This window comes from Manis javanica, chromosome 9 (assembly GCF_040802235.1).
Source record: "Manis javanica isolate MJ-LG chromosome 9, MJ_LKY, whole genome shotgun sequence".
NCBI lineage: Eukaryota > Metazoa > Chordata > Mammalia > Pholidota > Manidae > Manis > Manis javanica.
In genome coordinates, this window is record NC_133164.1 from 1,811,199 (window position 1) to 1,827,356 (window position 16,158).

The following is a 16,158-nucleotide window of genomic DNA, read 5'->3' on the forward strand; positions in this document are numbered from 1 at the left end:
AATCTGTGTTAACATCTCTCACAGCTAAAGGCCTAATCGCCCTAATATGTAAAGTGGAAAGGAAGACTGAAAATGTAATAGCAAAATGGGCAAAACACAAACACTTCATAAAAAACAATGTACCAAAGGCCCTTAGCTATGAACAGAAGCTCAGCTTCACTGATAAACACAGTGTTTAGAACACAGAGAAAGTGCTGGCAGAACTCAAAAGCGCGACCACGCCCCCCGTCAGCCAGACTGAGGGACGCAGGCCCTGTGTGCGCGGCGGGTGGGGATGCGGTGCGGCTGGGCACCTGCGGAGTCTGGCCATCCCTAGGGGAACCACGCGTCTGCACCTTCACCCAGAATTCTCTTCTAGAACCTAGTCCTGAGAACTGCATCTTGTCAAATACACACCAAGCTTATTCACGGTGACAGTATTTGTAATTGCAACCTACCGCCGCCTCAGTGCCCAGTCACAGGCAACTAGCTGTGCGGACTATCGCACAGTCACACAATGTATTATGCAGCTACAAACAGGAAAACATTATAAACTATCAGAGTGATTTCCAGGATGTATTTTTAAGTTTAAAAAGCAAAATACTAGAGAGTATATATGGTATATTACTTTTTGTGTACAAAAGAAGGTTAAGAAATATATATACATCTAAAATATACATGTACACCTACATACATACAGACATATACAGACACACATGCATGCACACACACACAGAAGGATAAACTAGAAACTAATAAAAATTATTACCTTAGGGGCTGGTGGACGGGAAGTAAACACAAAGGATGTGGGGTGGGCATAAGAATTCTCTGACCATACTTTTTTCATATTGTCTTTTGATGAAGTAAAGCTTCACAGATTCAAAAGAATATGTCCAATATGATGATAAATGGCATACCCTATAATCAGAATCCCACCGAAACAAATGAACTTAATGGCAGATGAAACTGGCAACAATCACGCGGAAGGGAGACCACAAGTAAATTTTTAACCTAGTTCTCGCACTTTGTGTGATATATTCTAAGGACAAAAAGTATTGCAAAGAAATCTTGAATCTTCTGAACAAATCTGGTCTGGCAGCAGTGCTGGCCCCGGGATCCTGGAATGACTGTGCAGGCTGGGCACAGGGCACAAAGGAGAGCTACGTTAAGACTGGGAAAGGGTCTCCCCGTAGGAGAAGGGGAGCGCAGCTGGAGCCGGACTGGGGGGCATAATGGTGCTAATGGGCAGCGCCCAGCTCCGCCCCGCAGCGATCTGCACACCAGCTCACGGGGTCCTCGCTATAAATGCTGCTCCCCATGAAAGCCACCAGGGCTCCTTCGGAAATCAGCCTGTGCCAGGACTTGGGCAGAGGGAGCACGAGACAAACGTGGACCGTCTTTGATGTCAGAAAGCAGAGAAGCCCTAAAGGACAAACGGGAGTGTCAAAAAGGCACGAGAACCTGACCAGGAGGACCCTGCTGGCCAGACCTGGACCACTGGGTCATTGGCATCACGGCAGTGACAGATGGGAGCTCACTGAACCCAGAATGACTGAGTCAATAGGGAATCACGTCTTGAAAAGGCCAGAGAGATGAAGTCATTCTTTCCTGAAGAGGCTCAGTTCATACGTCCAGGAGCAGTGAGAAAACACCGGCCTTCTGCAGCTGTGACTGATACGAGCAGCAGGCACCGCGTACAGGCTGCTGGGAAACAGGGCGTCCATCCAGCTTCCATGGCTCATCCCACACATTTCTTACCAATTTCAAAAAGAGCAAAGTTACTCGCTCTGGAGAAATCTGGTGTCATCTTGACCAGACGACCCAGCAAGCTGTGACATCCTCCCGATGTGACCGGACCGGAGGCGCACACTGCCGCCCAGGCAGCAGTCCTGCCACAACGTCCAAGCTGAACTGCATCTGAGGAAACAGCCGGATGGTCTACACTGTGGACCACACACACGCCACCTCCCGCGGACTCCGCAGGGTCGAGGTATGGTACGGAAACGAGGCAGTGGGTGCCATCCCAGGTTAAAGGGAATCAGGGGACATCCTGCAGTGTGTGACCTCCCGTAGTTTCTATATTTCGGGAACAATTGGGGAAACTGGAATGTGGAGGGTCTGCGATTCGGTGGGATGACACCGTACGGGGAAGTGGGGGCGGCCTTTGCTCCCGGGAAGCGGGCGGCAGTGCCTTCCCTGCGCATGCAGAGGACAGTGAGCACACACACAGACCCGCCATCGGTGATCCAGGTGGGAGAACGGGGGGCCCAGAAATGAGACTGGAGGGACATGCGGAGTGCATCCCGGTGCTCTGTGACCAGGCCAGCCCGTGACAGCGAGAAGCCAACGACACTGGGGGCAGGATGTCAGGGCCCATGTCCCATCTCTACCTCCCTCTCTGCGTTTGGGCCTCTCTCTGCCTCCGTTTTCTCAGGGGACTGAGGACAGCACCCTCCTCCCTGGGTCCTTGAGAAAGTCAGGAGTTAAAACGGATAAACCACAACAAAGAGTGACTGGCACAAAGTAAGCATCTCAGAAACAGTCCTTAAAGCCATCTAAGCGACTATTCAAGCAGATTGCTTAGAAGTAATGCAGACAAATCCTGAAGCCACCGAAACAGCAGCCACCACCTGGGGGGAGACGGGGACGGGGTGCAGGATCTGGGGGAAAGGAGTCATGCAGGATCAGCCCTTTGTCACATGAGCCACATGGGATCGTTTGTGTGTTAAATAGTGCTCAGGTCTAAGTTTCATGGAGGGTGATTCCTAAGAAAGAATCATCTCAGGCACAGAGATGCAACTTCTAATAGTGTCTGGACAGAAGTCAGCTCTGAATTCAGGTACCTCTGTGCTCCTATTTCTTCCTCCGTTAAATGGAAGATGTCCAATTGAGGAGCAACTGGAACACAGCCCACTGGCATTTATGCTGAGAAATAAAAACACACAGTCAATGAAATCGTGTATGAAAGTCTTGAGATTAATAACAAAAATAAGTTGTGTTGTCTGTCCTGCCCCAGTCCCTATCCTAATGCCCACAGTTAGCCGCTGCACCAGTCGGAGCAGCTCCGTGGAAGTGGGCACCTCTGGTGGCCGCCCTGCCCGCAGGACCCACTTTCCTACCAGCTTAGGCACCCTCCAGGTCTGAGTGGAGACGGGTGCTGCTCTTTGAATTTCCACCCACACCACAAAGAGGAAAACAGCACAATGTCACATCAAGAGCCAATAAAGCTTGCCCTGCAAATACAGGAATCAAAATAAATATATTTCTTCAAATTTACAAGCATACACACATATGCTGTAGCATAAAAACCCCTTCTACTCTCAATATTTAGTCCTGTTTTGAGAATTTCCTGAAATTACATGACTACAAATATACACACAGAACAGTGTGTGGTGACAATGCCCTTAACACTGCATTGCTAGTTTTAGTTGGAAAATGCTAATGCTGAATGACCTTTCCTGAAGGGTATTTTAAGGGGACAAAGCAATTTTCCACAATATGGTTACCATAGCAATTGGCCCTTTAAACGGCTGGGGGAGAAATGATATACATCTGTAATCAACAGCCGCTGCGACCACAAATGGCTTGATAAAGCAACATTTGGGGGATTAATTGGAAGCAGAATACATAAGTGGGTTTTTTAAAAGTCAACCAAAAAGAACACAGCACTGCGGCGCTGTACCCACAGCCTCGTGACTTCCGAGGAGGGACTGAAGGGCTGCCTGGGGAGGCTCACAGGTGCACAAAGGCCAGGAGGCCCCCAGAGGCGCTGGGGACAGGGGTCAACACAGGTGTGATGCGGCAACAGCCACGGCCCCACCCACAGCCCCTGTCCCCCCAAGCTGAGTGTGCCTGCAGCCGGCAAGACAGCCTGTAGAATAAAGGTGGCCCCCCTGAAAGGAAGCAGGGCTCCCTGAGAAATGGCTGACCCCAGGACTGGGGCAGGGACAGTACCAGGGGACCGCGGACATTACGTTGTGTCAGAAAGCAGGGAAGTTCTCACAGAACGATGGCGGCAGGCCCCAGAGACATGGGAGCCAGCCTGCAGGGGCTTCTGCTGGCCGAACTTTAGGGGGTTTAAACATAAAATAAATCATGACAGTAGCAGACAATAGCCCATTAAACCACTGGGCCATGAATCCATACAGATATGAATGAATGAATATATTTATTGAGGAAACCTACATAATTTCAAAACACCTACACACAAAATACTAATTAAGAAAGACAACAGAGTAGCAGACAAAGGATAAGCCTAGGAGATGTCATCTTAAGTGATGAAAATGACCCCCACCAGCCATGGGGCTACTTGGAAGTGACACCTCTAGACACGATGACTACACCTCTCTCAGGAGCACATTCACGGGGACGCGCAGGCAAACCCTGAGGGAGGAACACTCACAACATCCCAGGTCTGCAGGCTTCAAAAGTTACTTCTCTGTGACAGGCCAGGGACGCCTGTGGAAAGTTCCAGACTGAAGAAGACGCAAGGGACCTGACAGCTAAAAGTAAGATGGGCTGAACCAGACCTTTTGGGGCATTATTGGGAGAACTGGCAAAATTTAAATGGGGTCCAAGGATTAGGTGGTAGTGAGTATCAGTTAATTTCCTGATATCAGTATGAATAGCTGGATTGTGTCGTTGCCTGGATATGCACCTTAGGATGCTGGGAGAAGGGCACTATGTCAGCAATTTATTCTGAAATGATACAGTGAAGAAAAAAACTTTATGCTGTAACTTGCAACTTTTCTGTAAGTTTGAGGGTATTTCAATAAATAGATTTAAAAAAGAAGGCAAAATACTAATATAAAAAATGAATGACAGGACTTCACTCAGATCCCATTAAAAGGATAATATAGAACCTTATGTCCACAAATCTGATAACTTAGATGAAAAGCACCAATTCCTTGAAAGACACAATTTACCAAAACCCACACAAAAAGAAACAATCTGAATAACATAAATGTTAGAAAGAAATTAAATTAATAATTAATAACCTTCCAAAACAGAAAGCCTCATACCCAGATGGGTTCACTGGTGAATTCTACCAAACACTTGAGAAAAAATTATACCAGTTTTCTTCGGTCTCTTACAGAGGATGGAAAAAGGTTGCATACTAGCTCATTACCATTCTATGAGGCCAGCATCACCTTGATAACAAAACTAGGTAAAGCCATTACAAGAAAACAAACCAAAAAAACTACAGACCAATATCTCTCATGAACATAGATGCAAAAATCCTCAACAAAATATCAGCAAATTGAATCCAAAAATGTATATAAAGAATTAGACACCATGACCCCAAGTGGGATTTATGCCAGTTATACAAGGCTAACTGAACATTCAAAAATCAATCAACATACCCCATCGCGAGTAGGCTAAAAACAGAACAATTGTATGATCTTACCAATAGATACAGAAAAGCATTTGACAAAATCCAAAGCCCATTCATGATAGAAATTCCCAGTAAACTAGGCATAGTGGAGAACTTCCTCAAGTTGACCAAAAAACACTCCAAAAATACTACACTTAACATCATGCTTAATGGCGAGAAACTTGAAGCTCTCCCACCAAGATCAAGCACAAGGCAAGGATGTCCCCTCTCACCACTTCTCTTCAGCATCGCACTGGAAGTTCCAGCTAATGTGATAAGACAAGAAAAGAAAATAAAGTCACACGGATTAGCAAGGAAGAAATAAAGCTGTCTTTGTTCATAGGTGACATGACCAGCTATAAAGGAAATTGGAAAGAATTGACAGAACCACTCTTGGAACTAACAGCTAATTATAACCAGGTTTCAGGATACAAAGTTAATACACAAAATTCAATCACTTTCATTAAAAACCAGCAATGAATCAGTGTAATTTGAAATTAAGAACACAATATCATTTACATTAGTACCCCTCTAAAATGAAACACTTAAGTATAAATCTAACAAAATATGGGTAAGACCCATGTGGGAAAAGCTCCAAAAGTCTGATGAACAAAATCAGATTAAAAATGGTGAAATACTCTATGGACATGGATAGGACGGCTCTATACTGTCAAAACGTCAGCTCTTCCAAACTTGATGTGTAGATTCAGTGCAATTCTAAAATTTATATAAAGAAGGAAGAGACCCAGAATAGCCAGCACAATATTTAAGGAGAAGAATGAATTTGGAGGACTGACCCCCAACTTCAAGACTTAATGAGAAAGCTCAAATGACAGCGACAGTGTGGCATTGCTGATGTAAGACATGAATAGATCGATGGCACATCATAGCGAGCCCAGAAGCAGGCCCACGTGAGTATGGTTGACTCGCCTTCACCAAAGGGGCAAAAGCAGCGCAGCTGAGCAGAGAGTGTTTCTGAAAACCGGCTCTGGAGCAGGTGGGCATCCACACGCAGTAAGAAAATGAATCTAGAACCAGACCTTTTGTCCTTCACAAAAAATAACTCAAAATGGATCACAGACCTAAATCTAAACTGCAAAACTTCTTCCTATGATGCCACGAACGTCCTGGACCAGGCCCAAGACCCATGCAGGGCCTGGGCCATTTGTTCTGCTCTCTCTTCTTACTTACAGATAAATCCACAGACGAAGACATGAATGTGCTCGTCCCACTTCGCAGCCGCATTTAAGAAAGAAGAAGCCTCCATGCGGGGGGAGAACGAGCCCTTCACAGAAGAGGCACTTTTGGTGACCTGTAGTCTAAGCACCTACATTTAATTTCTAAAATCACTCTGTGGAGGCAAAAGACTGAGGTTCATTTTTTAAACATCTATTTGCTTGCAACCTAGAAACAAGCGGAAAGAAAGAAAGACTAGAAATTGTCATGGGAGGGAAGGGAGAGTTTTGAGCCAAAGAAAATGTTTAGACTGTGTCTTTCTTCTTTGTGGAGAATCAACAGCAACCCGTGTGTGGACTGGACCCGGAACGTGCCACGTACCCACGCGGCGACACTTCAGTGCGCACACACACACACACACACACACACACACACACACACACACACACACAGAATGGGGGGCTGGTTGGGCTGCATCAGGAAGTTAAACTCGCTGGATCCAAATTCAGACTTATCAGCAAGTTCATTATCTAAAAATAAGTCAGCTTTTCTTCGCTTCATCAAAAGACCAGATTATAGTGTATGCCGCCTTACTTTCAGAATATAATGTTTTTATTCTTAGACAAGTGAGGACAATGAAAATTATTACATAATCTGTCAGGTAGCGTGCAGGCTGCATGCGAATGGTACCATTCTTCCACCACAAGGGCATCTCTTTGTTTCCCTCTTTATAAAGGTCCAATAGACCTCAGCAGTTATGAACAAAAACAATTCCAAAATTCAGTATGCAAAGCAGTAAACAGTAACTGTAAGCATTTCAGAAGGCGCGCTCCCGGCCAGGAATGCAGGTTTCCCTCAGGCCCAGAGGAGACCTAGCACCCTGAGATCAGACCACTGGTCCTTCCCCAACATCCAAATGAGCCCAGCTAGGTCCCTTCATTCTTCTGAGATGACAACACCTGGACCCGTCCCCTCAAAGTCTGGTGAAGGTAAACAAGTGGGCTCCACCCTCTCCTAGTGCCAGACGCCAGCCCCCACACAGGGGCCCCCAGACCACGTACACCTCAGACCAGCTGACTGCAAACGCAGGGGTCTTCACAGCCACCCTTATGTCCCATGATTTGTCAGAACGACTCACAGAACTCGGGGAGGCGCTCTACCTATGATCACAGTTTCAGTTACACAAAGGATACAAACCAGAACCAGCCAAAGACGAGACACACAGGGCAGGGTGGGGGTTCCCGGGTGAAGCTTCCACACCCTCAAGATGCACCACCCTCCTGGCACATGGATGTGGGTCACCAGGACACTCGGCCCAGCCTCAGCGTCCACAGTGGGTCCTGGCGCTTCATTATGTACATCTAATTGATCAAGTGGTTGTCCATGTGGGTGAACTCAACCTTCAGCCCCCTCCCTCCCAGAGGCCAGGCTGGGATCGTGTGCCTGGTCCTCCTGGTGTGGCCAGTCCCACCTCCCAAGGAGATGACTCCTCGCAGCATAACCTATGTGGGGAGCACCCTGAGTCACAAAGATGCTTCTGTCTCAGGGAATTCAAGGACTCGGAGGTCACCTCTCCGGCACCTGGGACCAAGGCCAGACCTGTCTTCAGCCTGAGGCCAACTTCTTTATTACCCAGTGGCTGTGCCGGTCACTGTTCCCCACAAAAACAGAACCAGTAGATCCATCAAGTGATCGAGTGGAATTGGCTCACCAACTATGGAGGCTGGGAAGTCCCAAGATCTGCTGCTGGCAAGCAGGGGAGCCCACGCTTCAGTTCAAATCCAAAGGCAGGGAAAAGCTGACGTCTCGGTTCAAAGGCCGTCAGGCGGGAGGAACGCCCTTTTTGTCCTATATTCAGCCCTCAGTGGGTTGGACGACGCCCACCCACAGTGGGAGAGCCACGGCTTCACTCAGTCTACCCACTTAAATGCTGACCCATCCAGAATCATCTTCACAGAAGCATCCCGGGGGAGGTCCGAGGAAGCATCTGGGCACCATCAAGCAGGCACATAAACGGGGCCCCCGATCACGTTAACGTGTAAGGGAGCCACCCCGGGGCAAAGAGAAGGAGCTACACTGTCCCGTAGGACAGGCTGGACTCAGAGCTCTGTGTGGTCAGGAGAGAATGGCGGGAAGCACCCTCCACAGTCACGCATGAGCTCTGGTCATGTGGGATCACGGGAACGGGAACTATTTTTATCATCTTCTCTGGGTTTTTCCTGATCTATAGAATGGATTAACGAGAAGGTAAAACCTTAAGGAGCCGAGCAGGCCCACAGACCGTGCTCTGCTCAGTCTCAGCTGACTGACGCTTCCCAACCACGGTGGGCATGTAAACTGGCCTTTCCCCGGAGGGGAGAAGGCCTCAGGGCAGGAACTGTTCCTCAAAGAAAAGGCTGGATCAAGATGAGCCCAGGAGGCTGTCCAGCGAAGCCCACGTCACTGGCTGCAGGCCGCCTGTCCAGGGCTCTGAGCAGAGGACAGTGGGCGGGCTGGACTCACATTGACCCTTCCCCCTCCTCCGTGTCCAGAACCACACTGCCCAACACAGCAGCTCCTGCCCACATGTGGCTACAGAGCACTTGAAATGTGGCCAGGCTGGCCTGAGATGCTCTGAAAGGATAAAATGCACACAGAGATTCAGAGAAGAGAACGCAAAGCGGCCCATTGCTCATTTCCCTACTGACTGTTCAGGTGAGAGGGTTTGGGATGTACTGGATCAAATAGAACACGCCACTACATTTAACTCCATCTGTTTTACTTTTCCAAAACAGTGAAGTGGTGTGTGGTTCACACCCCTCCAGCCACACAGCTCTGTTCTGAGTGTAGATCTGCCTCCCGAACCCCGGAGAAGCACTGACAAGCGCGGTCTCTGCTCACCGCCCCTCCCGCCCCTTGGAAGTTCCAGCCTGATTGGAGTGCGTGGGCTTCACCCACGGGCAGCTCAGACAGGGAAGCCCTGCAGGTGGTTCGAGTGGAGGGAGTGGGCATGGATCCTCCCAGCAGGTGACACCCGGGCCCTGCTGTGCTTGGCCTTCTGACGTGGTAAACAGTGCTGACTGTCACTCCCTCGTGCCAACTCAGAGAAAAGGAAAGCGGCCACATGCTCACAGCCATCCCCAGACCCCACCACTACACACACAGTTCACACATGCACATGCATAACACGAGCACACACGCACACACACACGTGCATGTATCCATCCACCAGGGCTTCCATACACAAGGAGAGAGACTCTGGCTCACTACCAAGAAAAATGGGGAAGGCCAGCTGAATGGGGGGCTCTGCTCCTCCGAAGGGAGGTGAGAGGTCTCTGTGGGCAGGGAGGCCACACTCTGTAGGGCCCAAAGTCGTCCCGCTTGGACACCCTCTCTAAGAACACAAAATCAGGAATACAAATTGCTAGAGCGACTCACAGAGCTACAAGGCGTCCTGAGACTCACGTCACGAGACGTCTGCTTGTCAGCAGGTTGGCCTCTGCATACGAGGCGTACGAGGCAGGCGAGAAAGGAGCTGATGCGCTCTGAGGAGGTTCATTGCACAGAAACAGCCGCCTGGGCAGCCCAGCAGGCAGAGGCCGTCTTCCCAAGCGGCCACAGGTGGCCGACTGAGTGGACTGCTTTTCACGTGGGAGGCCTCCAATCTTTGAGAATCTTTTAAATTGTTCTCTTTGTCAGCCTCATCAGTATGAAAAGACAGCTCAAAATACAATTGGTACAATAGTCATAAATGTGGAAAGCCTTTACTTTTCTTCTCTTTTGCAAAAATGGATCATACTGAAAACACAAAAGAAAAGATGCAGGATAATTAAGGAAACTTGAACTACTGAGGGGAGAGCTTGTGTCTTACTAAAGATTTCATTGTTGATTAAAAAATAAGGATTGTGTGGGCAAGGTGACAATCAGAAGTCGGCTGCAGGGGGCACAGAGGCATGTGGTAACCAGCGCGCGGCACACCAGAGCCGGGAGGCGTGCTTGACGGGCAGCCAGACCCTCTCCCTCCCCACCTGCCCCGGCATCAGGACTCGGTGGCCACCCACCACACCTGCGCGTGCCGTCTGATCCAGGCTCACGCTGGTTGACTTTTGGGGCATTTTCTTCCCAGCACAACAGCTGAGGGCCGCTTGCACCCCATCCCAGCACCCGTGGCCTGGAGCACCCAGGAGGCACGGCAGCTAAGCTACTTGCTCTTCTGCTGGTTCCACTGCAGCGGGAGAGGCATTCAGAGCCCCGCCGCTGCTCCCGTCCAGACACCCCCAGGGAGGGGAGGACCTCCCAGGGCCCCAGGTGCCTCCCGGGCCCCAGATCCTAACAGCAGGGCCCCAGTGTCAAAATGCAAAAACCCTTCCTCGTGAGTGACGGAGCCACAGCCCAGTCCTGCCGGCCTTCTGCTGCCCCGGCAGCCCCTCCACAGCTCGGGAAATGAAGGGGTCCCAGGGCCCGGGGTCTTGCTCCAGGGCCACAGCGCGCACCAGACAGGCGGCTAGACACTGCCCATGTCACCATGAGGCCTCCCTGTGCCACAGCTTCTGCCCAGGAGCCGCCGGGGCTGTCCACACAGGGTCAGCCTGCACAGCCCGGGGGACCAGCTTTTGCGACTCAGGACTCTCCCCACCAGCCCCATCTTCTCCATGTTTGGAGACCACCAAGCAGTTTACAGACCCCAGGGCCCTGGCAGGCAAACACACTGCCAGCATCTCAGCACTAGGGGCTGACAGGCCACAGCCTGCGGGCAAATCCAGCCTGCCACCTGCTCTTACAGAGCCTTGTTAGAACCCAGCCACGTCCACACATCTCCGTTGTCTGTGGCCCCCTTCCTGCTGCTCCAGCCGGGTGGGGAGTTGTCAGAACTTACCACCACAAGCCTCAAGCAGTTGCCATCTGCTCCTTTATGGCACTGAGCTAGCCCAACATGAGGGCCGGAGGGTGGCAGGACTACGAGAAGGCGTGGCTGGCAGCGGGGCCCGGTCCCCCATCCTCCCTCGCCGGGAAGCCTGGACATGAGGACCTTGACCACACCTCCGCGTCCACACACAGAGAATTTGCTAGAAAGGAAGTGAGGGCTTCCAGGGGCTTCCGTGTGCCGACTGCTTATCAAAATAACCCCTTTGACTGGGTCACATCTTAATTGGATTGTTGATTATATATGCATTTTTAAACATATATGTTATAAGCCTGTGACACGTGGACACATGGCCCCCAGCCGCTCCGGACAGTGCAGGTTTCCAAAGGAGAAAACTGACCCCCCGGGACGGGGGCTTCTCCGGGCCACCTGTGCCCCCAGGAGGAGGGTGCCACCACCAGGTGCCACGCTTGCTGCCGTGGAAGAGGGACTTGGGGGCACTGCCCGTGGGTTCCGGGCAGCCCAGGACTCGGCGCCGCTGCCCTCCCGGCCGGGTGGGTGATGACAACCCTGCCAGGGGGGCACTGGCTGCCGCCGCAGTGGCCCAAGACCACACGAGCCCGGAAGCACCAGAAACACCTTTGTTTTTTCTTGCCGGTGCTTCCACCACACGGGTCTGAGCGCGGCGCCCAGTGCCCCTTCCCCTGGGCATGTCCGCACGTCCCCTCCGCACATGTCGGTCCTCAGGTTCCTCATCTTCTACTGTCACTGCTGCAGGATTTCAAGCCAAAAAGAAGCGTTACTTTACGCAGCATATTCAGCACTCCCCAGGAGGGCCCGCAGGGCCACTGGCGAACAAGGTGGCAGGTGGGTCTGTGCCGCTCCGCGTGCCCTGCCTGCAGGGGGCACCGCTGCAGACACGGCTGGGGAGGGCCGCCCGCTCCCCGGCTGCTCCCGCAAACCCGGGGCCGTGACTGCAGGCGGTCAGGGGCCAGGGACCTTGGGCAGCCGGCGCGTCGGCACGTTCCCTGCTCTGCCTGGCGAGCTGCTCACCTGTGAAAAGCAGCAGCTCCTGAAGCCACCCTGACAGGGTTCACATGCGGCCTACCCCACTTCCTGAGAGCCAGAGGCGTTGGGGCCCTTAGCTGTCCACCCCTCGACCACAGCTGCCAGACGGCCAGGAGGCCACCAGGAGGCAGGAGCCATGCTCCTGGGTACCCCGGCCAGGAAGCACCTCGACTGAGTCTTGGTTCACCCAGTGCCAGCCACCCCTTCCCGCACGACGCCCGGTCAGATGGTGGGAGGGCAGCGAGGCAAAGGGCGGAGGCAGTACTTCGGCTTTGGAGTGGATGCCACGCCGAGGCAGAGCCCGCCCTCGCCACCTCAGGCCCCTGGGGTGAGGCAGAGAAACATGCCACACCGGGTGGAGGGCCAGCACGCTGCTCACAGGCCAGGCCCCAGGGGAGCGGGTGGCCCGGGGGCCACCAGTTGCCTACTGTCCTGCGGCCCCCACTCTCCGTTGTCTTTCACGATGGTTTGACACTCAGGGCTCTTCCCGAAGGCTGGTGGGAGGCAACCATCTCAACCCCCTCACTGAGCTTGGAGGACAAAGGCACATCTGCAGGTACCCCCTTTCCTGTCCTCCACTCCTGGACGACTCTGAAGGGAGGAGAGGGCTTGTCACCGCCAGAAAATTAAGGACGAACGGCTGCATGGGCCGCCCACCCTCCACCAGGCCCTGAAGTGCTGGGGCCTGGGCTCGTGCGTGTGCATTTGTCGGAAAGAGGCTCTGCAGGCGCTTGTCTGGGTTTCCTCTGGTGTAGAAAGGCCCAATGTGGCACCCAGCTCCCAGGGCGAGAGCACAGGAGGGACAGAGTGGGGTGTATGCAGGTCACAGCTGGCAGCCACACAGGAGGCAGCTGGCACCAGAGTGGGGAAGGAGTTTTGCTTGCTGCTGGGCAAGGCAGCTCACGGACCTCAGCGGCTCTTATTCGTTTCACAGGAGAGACTTGGGGTGGGCGGTGCCAATGCCAACTCGAGTCCCGCCCACCAAACAGCACCCAGCACCGTGGCCTCAGCACCAGGAGCCCCGGGCTGCCTGCAGGCCAGGAACGGGATCGGCAGGGCACCAGCAAACCGGGTCTTCGGTGCTGCTGTGCGGTCACCTGAGCTCCGGGGCCTCTGGGCCAGCAGCCCACGCCCATGGCTGGTAAGCCCAGGAGAAGAGCCCCAAGCCCCTCTGCACCCAAGGCTCCCCGCTCAGAGCAAGAGCGACTGACCTGTAGATGATGGTGATGACAAAGACCCCGGCGATGATCACAATTGGCAGAAAATGCCCGCACGCAGGCTGGAGAGAAGTCCACTTTGTCGCCATTCAGCCCCGGGCGCAGAGAACAGCCGCCTCCCCGCCGGCGTGGTGCCTCCTGCCCCTGCTGCTGAACTCGGCCTCTCCTCCTGCCCCTCCCGGGGATGCTTGTGGGGCTCCCAGAGGCACACAGGTGCGCACATACACACACGCATGCACGCGAGGTCCACAGACGGGCCCCAGCGGGTGGCCAGGGGCTCCGAGGAGGACCTGCAGGTGTCTGCAGGGGGCAGTGCACAGGGACAGTGTCACCAAGGGCCCCACGCCCTATCTGGGTGCATAGCCTGCCCCCCACTCCCTGGAAATGGTGCCCCAACCCTCACATTAGTGACCCCAAACTGAATATAAGAAGATGCTTTTTGGATAATAGACAAGTTTCATGGGACTGATCTCAAATCTCAGCCTGAGCTCCCCCACGTTTACAAGAGTCTCCGCTGTGCCCGGACTGCTTGTGTCTTCTCTCAGCCCACCGCCGCCAGGGACACCAGAGCCTCCACAGAACAGAGCCTCCTCCAGCTCTGTTCCTGCCCTACCCTGCAGGGGGGCATGAATGCAGGAGGCCCAGGGGAGGGGGAAAGGATGAGCTGGGCACGGCCCGCCTCCCGGGACCCCGCATCCCCACTGCGGGAGCCCCGACACCCGCATGGCAGGTGGCACAGAAGCAAGCCTCCCATGGGCGCCTCGGTCAGGACTCAGTCCCTGTGGGAGTGCCAACTGAAGTCCCAGGCCCAGCAGGCTCCCCTGGCTTCACCCTGCACACACTCCTGTGGGTGGGCATGCAGGCTTTCCAAGAATCAACGAGGTGAGGTCGTTCACACGGCACTCGGCGTACAGTCTGTGCCCAGGATCCTTCTCGTACTGTGTCTTCTCCGCTTTTTCACTCTTTTGAAGGATAAAAGCTGGCTGGCATGCAGTGCCTGTCCCGGTGGCATGATCTGCCTCCACTCTCTTGCCACCTCCTCCCTCTGGACCGTCTTCGCTGCTCCTTAACCAGTAATCACATTATTAGCCATCACGTCCTGGGAACACGCGTGGCGGTCCCGGGTCTGCTGTAACAGCCCCACACCTGGCAGCCGTGACAGCAGAAACATGGCGTCTCAGGTTCCGGGGCCACAAGTCCATGATCAAGGTGCCGGCCCAGCTGTGCTCCGTCTGAAGGCTCCTGAGGCCTCCCTTTCTTCTCCCAGTTCCTGGCGGCTCCTGGAAGTCCCGGTGTCCCTGGGCTCGCAGCTGTGTCACCCCGAGCTCTGCTCCGTCGTCACACGGCCTCTGCCCTGTGCAACGGTGCCTTCCTGTGAGGACACTAGTCATCCTGGAACAAGGGCCCACCCCAGTCTACTGTGGGCTCCTAAGTAAATCTGCAAAGCCCGTTTCCAAATAAGGTCACAGGTACCAGAGGCTGGACTTCAACACATTTTTTGTGGGGATTCACAATCCACCCCATAATAGGAGGTGAGCAATCGTTGTGGAGAAAGCTGCCTCCCCGGCATGATTCCAACGATGTCTGTGTTCTCTAGACTGACGCGAGGGTCTCTGGAAGTGGGAGAGGCGACCAGAAGCCAGAAAACCACGAGGCCTCAGGCAGGCAGCTCGGTGATGGGGGCCCAAAGGCTTAACCTCCTCACCCTGATGTGCGCCCCTACGTGGTGGCGAGGCACAGAGGGAGCTCCATGGGAGGCTCGTCCTGGGGAACAGGGGGTAGAGTGTGGCCTGGTGTGCGTGAGCGGTGTGGCGAGGACACCTTTCCCCTGCAACGTCGCCCCGAGTCACCCTCGAGTTCCCAGGACTATACTAACCAGCCTCCAGAGATCCTTGCATCCTGCCATCTACACACTAGCATAGACACATCCGCGCCACACAGGACTGGCGTCTGAGCCCAGGGCACCGTGGCAGGCTGACTTCCAAGGCTACACCGAAGAGTCCTCGTGGCTTCTGCTCACTGACTCTGGGGAAAGACAGTCGTCATGCCACGGACATACAAGCCGACCCTGTGGCATGGGAAAGGGCTTCCTATGCTCTGCAGGACTGACCCACCCCCAAAGCAAACGTGGGAGCAAAGCCTCTGGCCCCGCCCGGCCTACAGATGCCAGCGGTCCCGGGTCACATCTTGGCTGCAGCCTCATGAGTCACGGAAGCCTAAACCACCAGAGAGCCTCTGAGCTGCAGGTAGTTACTACGCAGCAGTGGATGCCACCACCAGGACAGAGCACAGGGGTTGGCACGGAGAGAGTGCATCTTACACGACACTGAATACTTTAACTGAGCAAATAAAGCAAAAGCAAATTAGGAGCTTTTAAGGGGCAAGAAGGTGACCCTTGAGTTACTGAATTTCAGGAAATGTACATTCCTTAGTGTGATTTTGTGCCCTGGTTCATGAAATCAATTCAAAATTTATATGTGAGTTAAGTTCTACTTGACACA